We start from the raw sequence: 13,539 nt of genomic DNA, 5'->3' as shown, positions 1-13,539 counted from the left end.
ATAAGTCAAGTGTATTCCATGAAAAGGAAACTGAGTCGTGTTTCAGTAGTCCTATTGGTACAATCCCAATTCTGGTTGCTGTTAATATTGGGATAAGGAGGGGCGCCTGGGTGGCGCAGTCGGTTAAGCGTCCGACTTCAGCCAGGTCACGATCTCGCGGTCCGTGAGTTCGAGCCCCGCTTCAGGCTCTGGGCTGATGGCTCGGAGCCTGGAGCCTGTTTCTGATTCTGTGTCTCCCTCTCTCTCTGCCCCTCCCGCGTTCATGCTCTGTCTCTCTCTGTCCCAAAAATAAATAAAAAACGTTGAAAAAAAAATTTAATATTGGGATAAGGGTGTATCAGTGATATTTTGTGAATATAGGACATGTTCTATGGATATCAATGAATAGGATCTCAAAGATCATATACTTCAAATTCTAAGAAGACCCAAACATGAACCTTGGTGCCAAAGAATTCACCTCCTCCTGAGATGCTTCATTCCATTTTCATATTGCTCAAATCATTAGGAAACTGTTCATCAGGTCGAACTGAAATCTTGATTTCACATAACTATCAGTCCTAGCTTTGCTCTCTGGGGCTACAAACTATACCCGTGTTCTTTCTGGCCAAGATTGCAAACTGCTGAAATGTTGGGCAATGTCTTCTCGGCTCTTCATCAACATTTAAAAACATCGCAGTTAGTTTCCAATGTTAAAACATCATGAGATTCTGGCTTCTCTTGAAAGATCAAAAAAATCTGTATCATTTCCTCCCCAATATGATTTTTCTCTTTTTTATTAACAATTCAGTTTTGTTTCAGTCCCTATCCTCTCTGCTTCAGCCCATGTGCTTTGGGAGAGATTGATCCCAGCCCTGGTCTATAACATGGCGTGCAAACTAGTCCTACTTCATCAGCATAGTCCCACCTCTTGTCACCTTTGTTGATTCAGAAGCTGGCACTGTCTTAGACTGGGGTCCCTGGGAACAGAATCCAAGATGGAGAATTAGCACACACAGGTTTATTGAGGAGAGTTCTCAGGACAGACACCTGTGGGGACATGAAGAGAACAGAGTGGGCGTGAGAAGCTGACCAGCTAACTGCAGTGTAGTTACAACCAAGGCCTCAGCTGATCCCACCAGGAACTTGAGAATGGGGATGGCCTTTCAGAATTGTCCCAAATTGAAGTACAGGAGCCAGGCATTTGTATTCCTACATCAACCAGTTGCTGGCCTCAGGCTGCACCCGGGAAGAGGTAAAACTTTGTAAAACCTTGGGGGAAGTGGCTTTTTGAGACCTGAGACTGACTGCCAGAATATTCCTAGCAGCTATGCCTGCCCTGAAAAGGGGAACTGAGGAGACCTCCCCAGTATCCACTACAGGCACATGACCCAATCTAGACCAACAGAGGTTTGCTAAGGAGGCTTCCAGAAATGACTTTCACCTGTCTGGATATGGGTGAGGAGCTTGTGGACTGTTGTTGGCAGCCAACTCACATGGAAGTCAGCATTGATGACATTGGTGTTCGGCTGAATCAAACCAACCTGGAAGCTTGAGTCACCCTGAACTTCTGGTGGAAGCTTCATTGTTAAGGCAGTTTTGGGGCTGTGTTTTGATTACTTACAAATTAACATACTTTGATCCATACTGTCAGCCTGGAGCTGGATTCCTGGCAGTAACCTGATAAGTAGGAGCTGCCTCCCTTTCAGATGGGCCACTTGGCTTCCAGTTGACTGGTGCACACCTGGTTTTTAGGGGTGGCATTGGAGAGCTAAACCCTAATCTTCTAATACTAGGAACTCAATATATAATGTCTAAAGTGGGAAAACCAAGGTAAAGCAACAGAAACGTGTTTATAAACATGGAGGTAAAAATCAGAAGCTGAGTTGGCGGTAGTTGCTTCTGGGAAGATCTATCAGGGTGATGTGGGATAAAGAGATACAGCTGGTTTTTGCGGGAAGCCTTGTGCTCTTTGGTTTGAGACTCTGAGTATCCCCTGTAGAGCATGCATGCTCTGGGGCATCTTGTGCTGCTCTGTGGCTCTCCCATCTCTTAGTTCTCCTGCCTTCCCCTGGCCTTTCTCCTGGGTAGGGGGTTTCCTTAGTGCTGGTTGAATAATTGTCTTAAGCTACCATCTCTCACGGTTAACTTATTCACTCTCTCCGCTTCTGGGAGACCTCTTTCCCCGCTCCTGATCTCCCCGCTTCAGCTCCAGGACCATGTTTCTTCCACAGGACCGCCTGGGAGCACCCCTGCCCTATCTCTAACTTGCACAGGGAGATAGCCAAGGTCCCTCCCAGCTCTAACACTCTGTGAAGTCTAAAAACTATATACAAACATTTAACAAGTCATAAGAATAGAACTCTTTTATTTACCTAATGTTCTTAGCCAGTTTTTCTTTTGCCAGAATAGGCATTTATTGAGCACCAACCATGTGCCAAGCTATAATGTGGTTTTACTGTCACGCAACTTTGCTGTTTTAACATCTTGTGCCCCAAAGTTTTTGTTTCCTCAGGTGAACCATCTATAAAATGTATGTATATAAAGTTATAAGGATTAAATGAGTCAATGTTTGTAAAGCCCTTTTAAAAATACTTAAGGGGCACCTGGGTGGCTCAGTCAGTTGAGCATCTGACTCTGGATTTCCACTCAGGTCATGATCTCACAGTTTGTGGGTTCAAGCCCTGCATCAGACTCTGTGAGAGCCTGCTTAGGATTCTCTCTCTCTCCCTCTCTCTCTGCTTCTTCCCTGTTTGCACACGTGCTCTCTCTCTCTCAAAATAAATGAATAAAAAAACTTTAAGTACTTAATATAAAGTTATTAATTGGTACCACATTTGGAGAGCTGTGTGTGTGTGTCTGTGTGTGTCTGTGTGTGTACTGGGATTTTGGGGTAATGAGAAATACTCCCGCTCTTAAGAGTCACCTTTTAGGAGAGACAGATACATTAACAAAAAAAAAAAAAAAAATGATTTATTGTGAGTAACTGTGATACAATTCCTTGCATCAGGAATATGATATAAGGAATATCACCAAAGTACTATAAGAACCCAGACTGGGGGAAAGGGGCCAATTCTTCCTGGGGTAGGGTTGGGGCTGGAGGCCCAGGAACATTTCACCAAGGGAGTGTCATTTTTAGATGGGCTTCAAAGATAAGTAGTAGCTTTCCAGGCTGATAGAAAGGATAAGGCAAAAGGATAAAGCATTAGGCAAAGTCCAAAGAAATGGTTTTAAATAGCCTCGCTTGTCCAGGAAATAAGAAAAATGTTTCCTAACTATAAGAAATATAGCTATTGTGGGGCGCCTGGGTGGCGCAGTCGGTTAAGCGTCCGACTTCAGCCAGGTCACGATCTCGTGGTCCGTGAGTTCGAGCCCCGCGTCAGGCTCTGGGCTGATGGCTCGGAGCCTGGAGCCTGTTTCCGATTCTGTGTCTCCCTCTCTCTCTGCCCCTCCCCCGTTCATGCTCTGTCTCTCTCTGTCCCAAAAATAAATAAAAAACGTTGAAAAAAATTTAAAAAAAAAGAATTATAGCTATTGAAAGGGCCTCACAAACAGGAGAACTTCCATGACTAGAAAACCCTCAAGAAGCTTAAAAATTCTGCATAGGAAGAATTTCTTATGCGGGACAATCTGCAAACTTTCTCCCTCTCTCGTTTTTTTTTTTTTTTTAATGTTGTAAAATTCACGTAACTTAAAACTCACCATTTTAACTATTTAAAAAAAATTTATGTTTATTTATTTTTGAGAAAGAGAGAGAAAGAGACACAGAGTGTGAGCAGGGGAGGGGCAGAGAAAGAGGGAGACATAGAATCTGAAGCAGGCTCCAGGCTCTGAGCTGCCAGCACAGAGCCCAACACGGGTCTCCAACCCATGAACTGTGAGATCATGACCTGAGCCGAAGTCAGATGTCTAACCGACTGAGCCACCCAGGCACTCCCCGTTTTAACTATTTTAAAGTATACAATTCTGTGACATTTCGGAAATTCACAATCACCACTACCTAGTTCCAGAACAGTTTCCTCACCCCAAAAGGAAACTCTGTACCCATCAAGCAATCGCTCTCCCTTCAGGGCCTCCCCTGATCTCTGGCAATGGCTTACCTGTGTTCTGTCTCTATAGATTTGCCTGTTTGGGACATTTCATATAAGTTGAATCATACAGTATGTAGTTGTTCAATACTGTGAGAAAGACAAATAACACCTTAATATTATTATACAAACAATTTGGTCTTATGGACCTCCTGAAAGAGCAGCAGGATCCCTGAGAGGTCTGCAGATGAGACGTTGAGAACTGCTAGTCTAGGTCATGCAAGGCACGGGGTACCAGGTCCCCAGTACAGCTTCTAACCTAGCACAAGGTGATTATCATGGCCCCACGTCCAACCTGAGGCCCGCCCTCTCCCAGCTCCTCATCACCCTTGTAAACCCTGCCAGCCGTTTTCTGCAGAGTTGAGATTAGCAATATAGCAATGGGTTCACATCTAAACTGCTCAAACGAACCAAGCATCGAAATGGGGACACATTTTTATTAGTAATAAGTCGAACTGGTGCAGCCACTCTGGAAAACAGTATGGAGGCTTCCTCAAAAAATTAAAAATAGAACTGCTCTACAACCCAGCAATTGCACTACTAGGTATTTATCCAAAGGATACAGGTATGCTGTTTTGAAGGGACACATGCATCCCAATGTTTATAGCAGCGCTATCACCAATAGCCAAAGTATGGAAAGAGCCCAAATGTCCATCGATGGATGAATGGATAAAAAAGATGCGGTGGGGCGCCTGGGTGGCTCAGTCAGTTGAGCATCTGACTCCGGCTCAGGTCATGATCTTGCAGTCCGTGAGTTCGAGCCCTACGTCGGGCTCTGTGCCAACAGCTCGGAGCCTGGAGCCTGTTTCGGATTCTGTGTCTCCCTCTCTCTCTGACCCTCCCCCGTTCATACTCTGTCTCTCTCTGTCTCAAAAAAAATAAATGAACATTGAGAAAAAATTTAAAAAAAAAAGATGTGGTATATATATATGTATATATATATACACATACAATGGAGTATTACTTGGCAATCAAAAAGAATGAAATCTTGCCATTTGCAACTATGTGGATGGAACTGGAGGGTATTATGCTAAGTGAAATTAGTCCGAGAAAGACAAAAATCATTATGACTTCACTCATATGAGGACTTTAAGAGACAAAACAGATGAACATAAGGGAAGGGAAACAAAAATAATATGAAAACAGGGAGGGGGACAAAACAGAAGAGACTCATAAATATGGAGAACAAACTGAGGGTTACTGGAGGGGTTGTGGGAAGGGGGATGGGCTAAATGGGTAAGGGGCACTAATGAATCTACTCCTGAAATCATTGTTGCACTACATGCTAACTAACCTGGATGTAAATAAAAAAAAAAAATTAATTAAATTAAAAAAATTTAAAAAAATTAAAATCTGAATGTGGTTAAAAAGAAACCAAGAACAACAAAAAACACAAGTGTACTGCATCCTTACTTCCAATAAAATTCTGATCACTTCCTGCCACTATCATTACAGTTTATAATCACAGTAATTACCTTTTACCTGTGAGGAGAGCCGTCATGTATTTTTGAATATCAAGCAGCAGCCATGCTATAAATTGCTAGCCCCTTTCTCTTCTAATGATCACGGCTGATTTTATTCTTCAAGTATTCTCAGAGTAATTAGCATGCTTATTATACAGCATATTCAAATGTTAATGTGCATGCCATACTGACGCTATTGTGAGACCCATTTTGCTCAGGAGCTAAAATTATGTTGCCATTCTGCTTGGTGCTAGAGGTTCTGTGCTTGAAACCTGTTTTCCACATGCAAGGAGCCAAGGTTATTTAATTAGAATGCTGAGCTAGAATGAGAAGAATCTGACACTTAATATAGAACCTGCAAGCTAAACGGGGTCAGCAAGTGTAGGGCCTACACATTTGAATGAGCCATCCATCACGATAGAGACAATCCATATTTGAGCAGACTGGCTTTGGGGCATGTTTAACATTGTTCCTCCAGGGTCTCTACCAGACTCTGCCTCTGTAGATTAAACTGCCAAAAATCACAGTTCAATTGGAAACATTTTCCTCCCACTGAGCTGAAGTCCGCTTGAATTTTCACTCATTTGTTTTTTGCTCTGCCCTCTGGAGCCCCTTAAAGCATGTCTGCTCTCTGTTCTGTTACTGCCCTGCAGAGACTGAGGACAGTGACCCTGTCCCTATGGTCTGCTCTCCTAAGGCTCAGTTGTTCCAGTTCATATATGATAGGTTTCCTGTCCCTTGACCACTGTGGCTAGTTTATCAATGTCCCTCCCCTCCCCCCACCTTTTTAAAAGTGCGAGCTCAGAACCTGAAACAATGATCCAGGTGTGGTCTGATTGGTATGGAAATGAGCAGATCTCTCTTGGATAAGAACTTGCTTGTTGGATAGGATTCTATAGTACTTTCCCAGAGTATATTACCTTTCTTGGTATCCAACACTGATTAATAATCAGCAAAAAAACACCAAGCTTTCTAAACTGTGCATTGGTACATAGGTAATTAGCCATTTAGACCCAAACACAGGATCTGGGATTTGTCATCATTACATTTCGTCTTGTTAAATTTGGCCAAATGCTTTGGCCTATCAAGAGCCTTTTTTTGTACTCTGAATCCATCCTTTTCATCCACAAATGTAATCAATCTATTGATACTGCTATCTTTATACAAATCAAAGTTAAAAATGACCAACAGAAAAGGCCTCAGGATGGAGGTAAACAGGCCTTTACCTGTTACCAGAGACCTCAAATCCAAGTATTTATTCAAAGTATTTATTGTTATAACCCTCCCTCCCCACCCTCCATTTTTTCCAACTGTCCCATCCTCTAACTCAGGTTGTCAGGGAGGGAAAACATCCAAGAATAGTCCAGGTTACCAACTGGCTAAAGTGGCCGAGAAAAGAAACCAAGGAAAAGGAGTGAATAAGGCCTGTTGAAGGGCCCAATGTGGCAAGACAGGATTCTCTGAATCCTACTTTATCTAGGTATCTGTTGTGATGAGAGAGAAAATCAATAACCAGGAAACAGAACCAATGTTGGAAGCTGGACGACAGCCAATTAGTACATCAAACTGGAAGGACTAGGCAGACGAGAATAGGGACAGGGGAGGGTCACAAGGAGAATGAAGCAAAGAATGAGCATGTAAAACAGAATCTGGGCATGCCAAATGTACTCCAGAGCTGTGCTGTCCAATATGGTAGCCACTAGCTAGAGTGGCTATTTAAGTTTAAAGTAATACGAATTAAGTTAAAAAGTCAGTTCCTCAATCATATTAGTCACATATCAAGTGTTCAATAGCCACATGCAACTAGTGGTCACCCTATTGGATAGTACGGAAGAACATTTCCATCACTGCAGAAAGTTCTATTGGACAGCCCACCTTCAGAGCACTCTAGGTGCCAGACCGGGTAAGATATCATTTTAGTGCATTTGTTTTTCCTTTGCTTTCCTCCAAGACCCAGCTCAAATATCAATTCTTTTGGGAATTTGCCCCATGCTTGGTCTGTAACTGTATGCTATAGGCAGCAGAGTATTCCGAACTGTACAGTTCTTAGTGATAATGCATGAATCCAGATAGGACTTAGCAAGGAGATCTTAGCACAGCTATTTGCCAATCCTTAACCAAAATGTGGCCTTTTTCTATTTGGGGAAGACATCCTCCTTGACAAAGCAATTGGTTTTGGGACTAAGACATGTGGAGCATGAGAGAAGAAGGAAGGAAATACTGGCTCTGTCAGCCAAATCTGCTGACTCCACCTCTGCAGCTTTAAAAATCATTTGTAAAAAAGAGCTTTTGACCTCCTGTCCACAAACATTCCATAGGCCATCTTGATCGGGCAGTCAAGAAGTTGGAAGTCAAGTTGATGCAAGATATCTTGTCATCTTACCTGTGGGCCCTCACTAAAATTTCAGTCTGCCCTCTTTCTCTTTTAATTTCCTGTGCCAGAAGCTCTTAGACCTTCTCATAATAAGATCTATCAACTCTACTCCCTAAATCTCTCTAGAATCCATCCCCTCCTGCAATACTCTCAGTTAATTTGTCTTCCCTCTGTTTCCCCACCCAGCCCTTACACTGAGACCTAACTGCTCAAAGAACCTTACCTGACCATGACATTCTCCTCCCTAAAATCCTTCGGTGCTTCCCATGACATCATACAGGCCTGCTGCTTGGGCCCCCACTACCTTTCTGATTTCAAGTCTTTTCACTCCCTGGTGTGCATCACACCACACACTCCGGCCTCCCTGTTACCCAGAACCAAGCTGTCCTCCCACATCTCTGCCTTTGTACTTGCAGCTCCTGCTGTCTGAAATCCCCACCCCACCCCCTTTCCCCTGGGGAATTTCTACACCCCTGTGAAGGTTCCCTTTAAATCTCTTCTCTTCTGAGAAGTCAACCCAGAGCCCTCAGCCTGACTTAAGAAGTGATCCAGCGGCTATGCCCGAACACCGTCCGGGCTTTGGTCATAACACATCCTGTGTTTGACACTCATGAGTCTGTTTCTCCCACTAAACTGTGAGGTCTTAGGGGAAGGCAGCATGTCTGACTCATCTCATATCCCCCGTGGCAAGCACAGGACCTGACTCATAACAAACACTTACTAAATGCCTGTTAAAATGAACAACAGTCTGTGCCATTATGAGGTTCCACTGTGACTGAAAACTGAGGACTAGGAGGAACCTCTCTCTGTGTGGGTTGCTACTGCTGGGCTCATTAAGGTTCACCCATGCTGATAGAGGCCTGTGGACAGGTGGTCCTTGTCAAGAATGTGGGGAGGAGCAAGAAGATGGCTGTTCCTGCCAAAAGCCCCTGTGCATGCTGGCCCTTCCTCTGCAGGTGGCAGGCACTGCATGGGCACAAGCCCATTCCTTGTTTGTCATGAAAAAGCACAGGATCCCTTGGTGAACGCTCTTGTAGGGACCCATCTGTGGGTAACTCCATAAAAAGAATTATGGGCAAGGTGAGGAACCCTGTCGTAGAATGGAGAGGGATAAAACACTGCTACTCTTGTACAGCATGGGGCATGTCGCTGGTGAGAGAATATAGAGGTAATAGCAACACTCTTTATGTTTTAAAAAGTACACCATACCTTATGGTTACCAAGACACTTCCACTTCTGTTGTCTTCTTTAGCGTGTTATCCATGCTGAGGGGCAGGCAGGAGAGATCTGGGGTTGTTATTTATAGATGCAGAAACTAATAGCCAGAGAGGTCACAGTTTTGAGCAAAAGCCCACAAAAACGAAGTGACTTTCCCAGGGTCATGAAGTAATAATCATAACTATAACAAATGGGGGTTACTTAAAAAGTCTCTGCTGGGTTTTCTTTAGCAAACTGTTTAAAATCAGAAACATTTTCTAGTAAACTGAGTCTGTAGAGGGCTCTCAGGCGTCTCTTGGGAAATGTGACCAGATGAAATTAAAGGTTTCTTCCAGCGATGAGATTCTATGAAATTTAGTGTTTACTGTGTCCCAGGTTCATACAACTCCATAAAGTACAATTACGAGCTTGCTCGTAATTCCCCAAGTAACTATCCCTCCTGCCCAGCCTGGCATCCCTGTCTGACTTAAGAAGTCTCACGCCCAGTACTTATTTATTCCACCACCTGGTCATCAATCTCTTCTTTCCACTCCTTCTACTCCCTACAACATGGCAACTCTATTACTTGATCAATGGTTCACTTCCTCTGTCAGCGATAACTGGGATTTAGAGCCAGAGGCATGATTTCTATATAAGACTAGAAAGCAGAACTGTCATCATGTATTATTGAGATCTTAATTTAATTCCCATTAAAGGGGAATTAAATTGCCTGGATTAGTGAAGGTTCACTCTATTCTTTCCTCTCAGAGAGATGACTAAATCCATTTTGGTGCCATATTTGGTTGTGGGATATGGGAATGGAGGTTTCCATAAGTCAGAGTAGGTGTGTGGTTTTCTAGAAAGGAAAGTCTGCCTTCACTGGATGGACCGATGAAGTTATTTAAGTTCTGTCTGACAGGATTCTCCCCAGTCTCCGTGCATGAGAATGAAGTATTGTACACCCATCTGAACTGGGTGAAAACAGAAGCTAATAGCAGTTCTGTGGAAATAGATACTCTATTTATCTTCTGATCCAAGAGTCCAGGCTCTATCCACTGCACCACACGCCATTCAGGGTGGTAGTTGCTTCTTCAAGTTAATGTTTACTGAGAAGTGAAGTGCAGTGTCCAATTATAATGATAAAGGCCATATCAATAATAACATATAACCTCCTATTTCTGTTTTCATCATGAAGCCTAAGGCCCTTCAGATAGAAGAATTATGGGCAATTCTGGGTGTTACTGGCAGTCTTTGAGGATGGCTATTCCGTCTGGGTTTGTTTTAATTTCTCTCTTGATTACCAAGAACAATCTTGCACTCACATATAAGAATAAGATGTGCTTCCTGCCGATGGGGGCTTGGGGGATCCACTACCAAGTGCTGGGCCAGGACTGCCATGTCTCCTGTTGCAGTGGAGTATCAGACATTGTTATGTGACTCCCACACAGGTGTCTATCATGGCTGAGCAGGGCTGGCTTCCTTAAAATGAGATGAGTGTACTAACAATAAAGAGTGGCAATACAACACATAAAGAAGCACAAAGGAAGTCTTCATCCTCACGTTGAACTTGCCCAGGATATATGCTGATAAAATCAGATCTGAGCATATCCTGAACTCCATCTGTTAAAGGCGTTCACAGCCACTTAGGAGAATGCCAGGCAAGAAAGACCTGGCAATACATTTTCTGCCTTCCAGAGTAACTCCTTCTTTTCCTTCCCCAACCTGGCTAAAAATACAACCAAAGTGATACACACACACACACACACACACACACACACCACACACGTGTATGTGCACACACACACATACACAAAAGGCAAAACAAAAAACCCCAAACACAAAAAACCTAACATTTGTTGAGCAGATTGTGACAGAATATCTATTAGCCAAGTGTTTGGTATGCAAACATCCCCAGTGCTCACTCACCCAGAGGAGGACTTGGAGGGAGGGGAATAGAGAGTGTCAAGAGAATGAGGGAGCCGGGCAGGCTCCGCCAGGGAAAGTGCTGGAGCCAAAGCTCTGACTTAATTGGCAGGTGAGAATGGTGCAGTTGCCATCTCTGTCCACCTAGTGGCAGCACCTCTAGCCAAAGTCACCTCTACCTCAATTGGTTCTGGTGAGGACTACTGGAGGCTTACCTGTGCTAGGCCCTCTGGCAGGCACTGGAGGTGGGCCCATTTGGAAGGTTGCAATTCATCACCAGTGGTCCCTTTTAGGTAGGGATTCATCTAGGTTATTCCAACTCTAAACTCCAAGTCTAGGGGATAGAATCTACTGGAAGCAGGGAGTTGAAATTTCCAAATAAATGGAACTAAAGCATCATGTTAGCTTCTTAGTATGTATTCTATGCCAGAATAGCTAAAACTCAAGAGGATGAAGAAATAGCAAAAATAGGAGAGGCTACTGTTCAACTAGAGACACTAACAAAAGTAGCTGATACGAATAATAGTGGGTCAGTAGCAGGCCAGGGAGTGAGGTGAGTCTTGCTTTCTTCCTTCGGAGTTATAAACCAGCCACTGCAAAGGGAAGTTTCACTTTAGGATAGATTTGGACATAATCTAGAAGTTCCATGAAATGAAAAGAGTTCACTGATTAATTACACAGGCCAGTATTTCCCAAGATGTGGTATACATTCCACTGGGGAAGTGCAGATAATTTAGATGAAACATCTTTTATTTTAATAGTTTGGTATTTATTTTAATGTGCCTTAGATGAAATATAATTTATTATGCCACAAGCCTGTGATTGGTTTTCTGTTCATAATGGTGATATAAAATTTCCATTTGATATTTTTTAGTAAAAATGAGTGTATCTGAAGAAAAATTTTAAGTAAGTAATAATATAAAGGACATTATTACAAGAATGTGGCAAAAGTCACAAATAGGGAATGTCAACAATTGTAAAGTTTGGGAAATACTCATTAAGCCAGGGAATTAAATAGACTGATTTATCGACAGGAGAGTTTAGAATACCAGACAAGTGAAGGGAAAACGGTAGAACTCTTGAAGGATCCAGATTCCAATTCCAACCGTCACTAAGCCTGTGTGACATAGGCCTCCCTCTGGATCTCCATTTCCTTATCCAGAAAATGACTCTATTGTTTTGCTCAGCCTTATTATCTAGCTGTTCTATTTCGCTTACTACTAGTGAGATTATGAACAATCATAATAACAGCCAGAGCATTAAGGTTGGCTGTGAGCTGGATGCTTTCCATAATTCATCATTTAAAATTTCCATAATAGTCATGAGAGGTAGGTGTTATGATGCCCATTCCATATATGAGGGGATTGAAGCTGGAAGATTTTAAGTAACTTTCCCAAGGTTGTACACAACTTGATTGGAATGAACATAGATCAGACTCCAGAGCCTGTGGTTGTGGCTCCCAGCCTTGCTGTGTCACAATAGTTAATTTCTATTCACTCTTCAAAACTAAGCTCAAGGTCATCAATTCCAGGAAGACTTCTTTGACCCTCTCTCTCCATAATGGCTAGTGTTCCTTATCTGTGTTCCCTTACTTTTCTGTGTATGCTGTTTTTTTAGATTTGCCTTTGTAGGAGAGCCTGGGTGCTCAGTTGGTTGAGCATCCGACTTCAGCTCAGGTCATGATCTCACAGTCTGTCAGTTTGAGCCCCACATTGGGCTCTGTGCTGACAGCTCAGAGCCTGGAGCCTGCTTTGGATTCTGTGCCTCCCTCTCTCTGCCCCTCCCCTGCTCATGCTCTGTCTATCTCTCTCTCTGTCAAAAATAAATAAACATTAAAAAAATTTTAGATTTGCCTCTGTATCCCTGACACCCTGCATTGTTTGGGGCAGAATAGATAGTCAACAAATGGCAAAAAGAGGGAAAACATGAGGGAGAGGGAAAAGGGGAAGACAGAAGAGAGAGGGGATTGGAAAAGAAAATAATATATATTGCTACTTTATTTTATTAAATGTGAAAGAAGTAAAATTGAGAGGTAGGAGAGCAAGAGGGTTAAATGTATGGTCTCCTAGATCCTACCCACCCAGCTGTGCCACTTACTAGGTGGGTGACTTATGGCACAGGGTCAATGCCTGTGCTTCAGTTTCTTCATCTATAAAACAAGGATATCAATAGTTACTTACCTTAAAGGATGGTGTAGAGACTAAATTAATTATATATGAAGTGCTTAAAATGGTGCTTGGGATATAGTAAGCAAGTGTTCAATAAACATTGGCTATTATTATTATTATTACTATTATTATTGTGAAATGAATTATAAAGTGAAAGAAATCCCACAATACCATCACATACGTACAAAACCTCTTCATTTCCCCAATTCTTTTTTTTTTTAATTTTTTTTAATTTTTTATTTTTTAATATATGAAATTTACTGTCAAATTGGTTTCCATACAACACCCAGTGCTCATCCCAAAGGTGCCCTCCTCAATACCCATCACCCACCCTGCCCTCCCTCCCACCC

At 42.7% G+C, this 13,539-nt stretch overlaps 1 long non-coding RNA gene across 1 annotated transcript in view; it reads right to left on the bottom strand.

Moving 5' to 3' along the window:
* Nucleotides 1–321: 321 nt before the first annotated feature.
* The window catches only part of LOC125920063 (uncharacterized), a 36,485-nt gene continuing 23,267 nt past the window's right edge, over nt 322–13,539 (bottom strand). The window contains exons 3-4 of the long non-coding RNA XR_007456938.1: nt 4,077–4,154; nt 322–1,026 (exon numbers count right to left, since the gene is read on the bottom strand). This is a non-coding gene — a long non-coding RNA (uncharacterized LOC125920063). The remainder of the gene's footprint in view (nt 1,027–4,076; nt 4,155–13,539) is intronic.

Source organism: Panthera uncia, chromosome D4, assembly GCF_023721935.1.
Source record: "Panthera uncia isolate 11264 chromosome D4, Puncia_PCG_1.0, whole genome shotgun sequence".
NCBI lineage: Eukaryota > Metazoa > Chordata > Mammalia > Carnivora > Felidae > Panthera > Panthera uncia.
The sequence above is the reverse complement of the archived record's forward strand: the minus strand, read 5'-3'. Positions and strand labels throughout refer to the sequence as shown.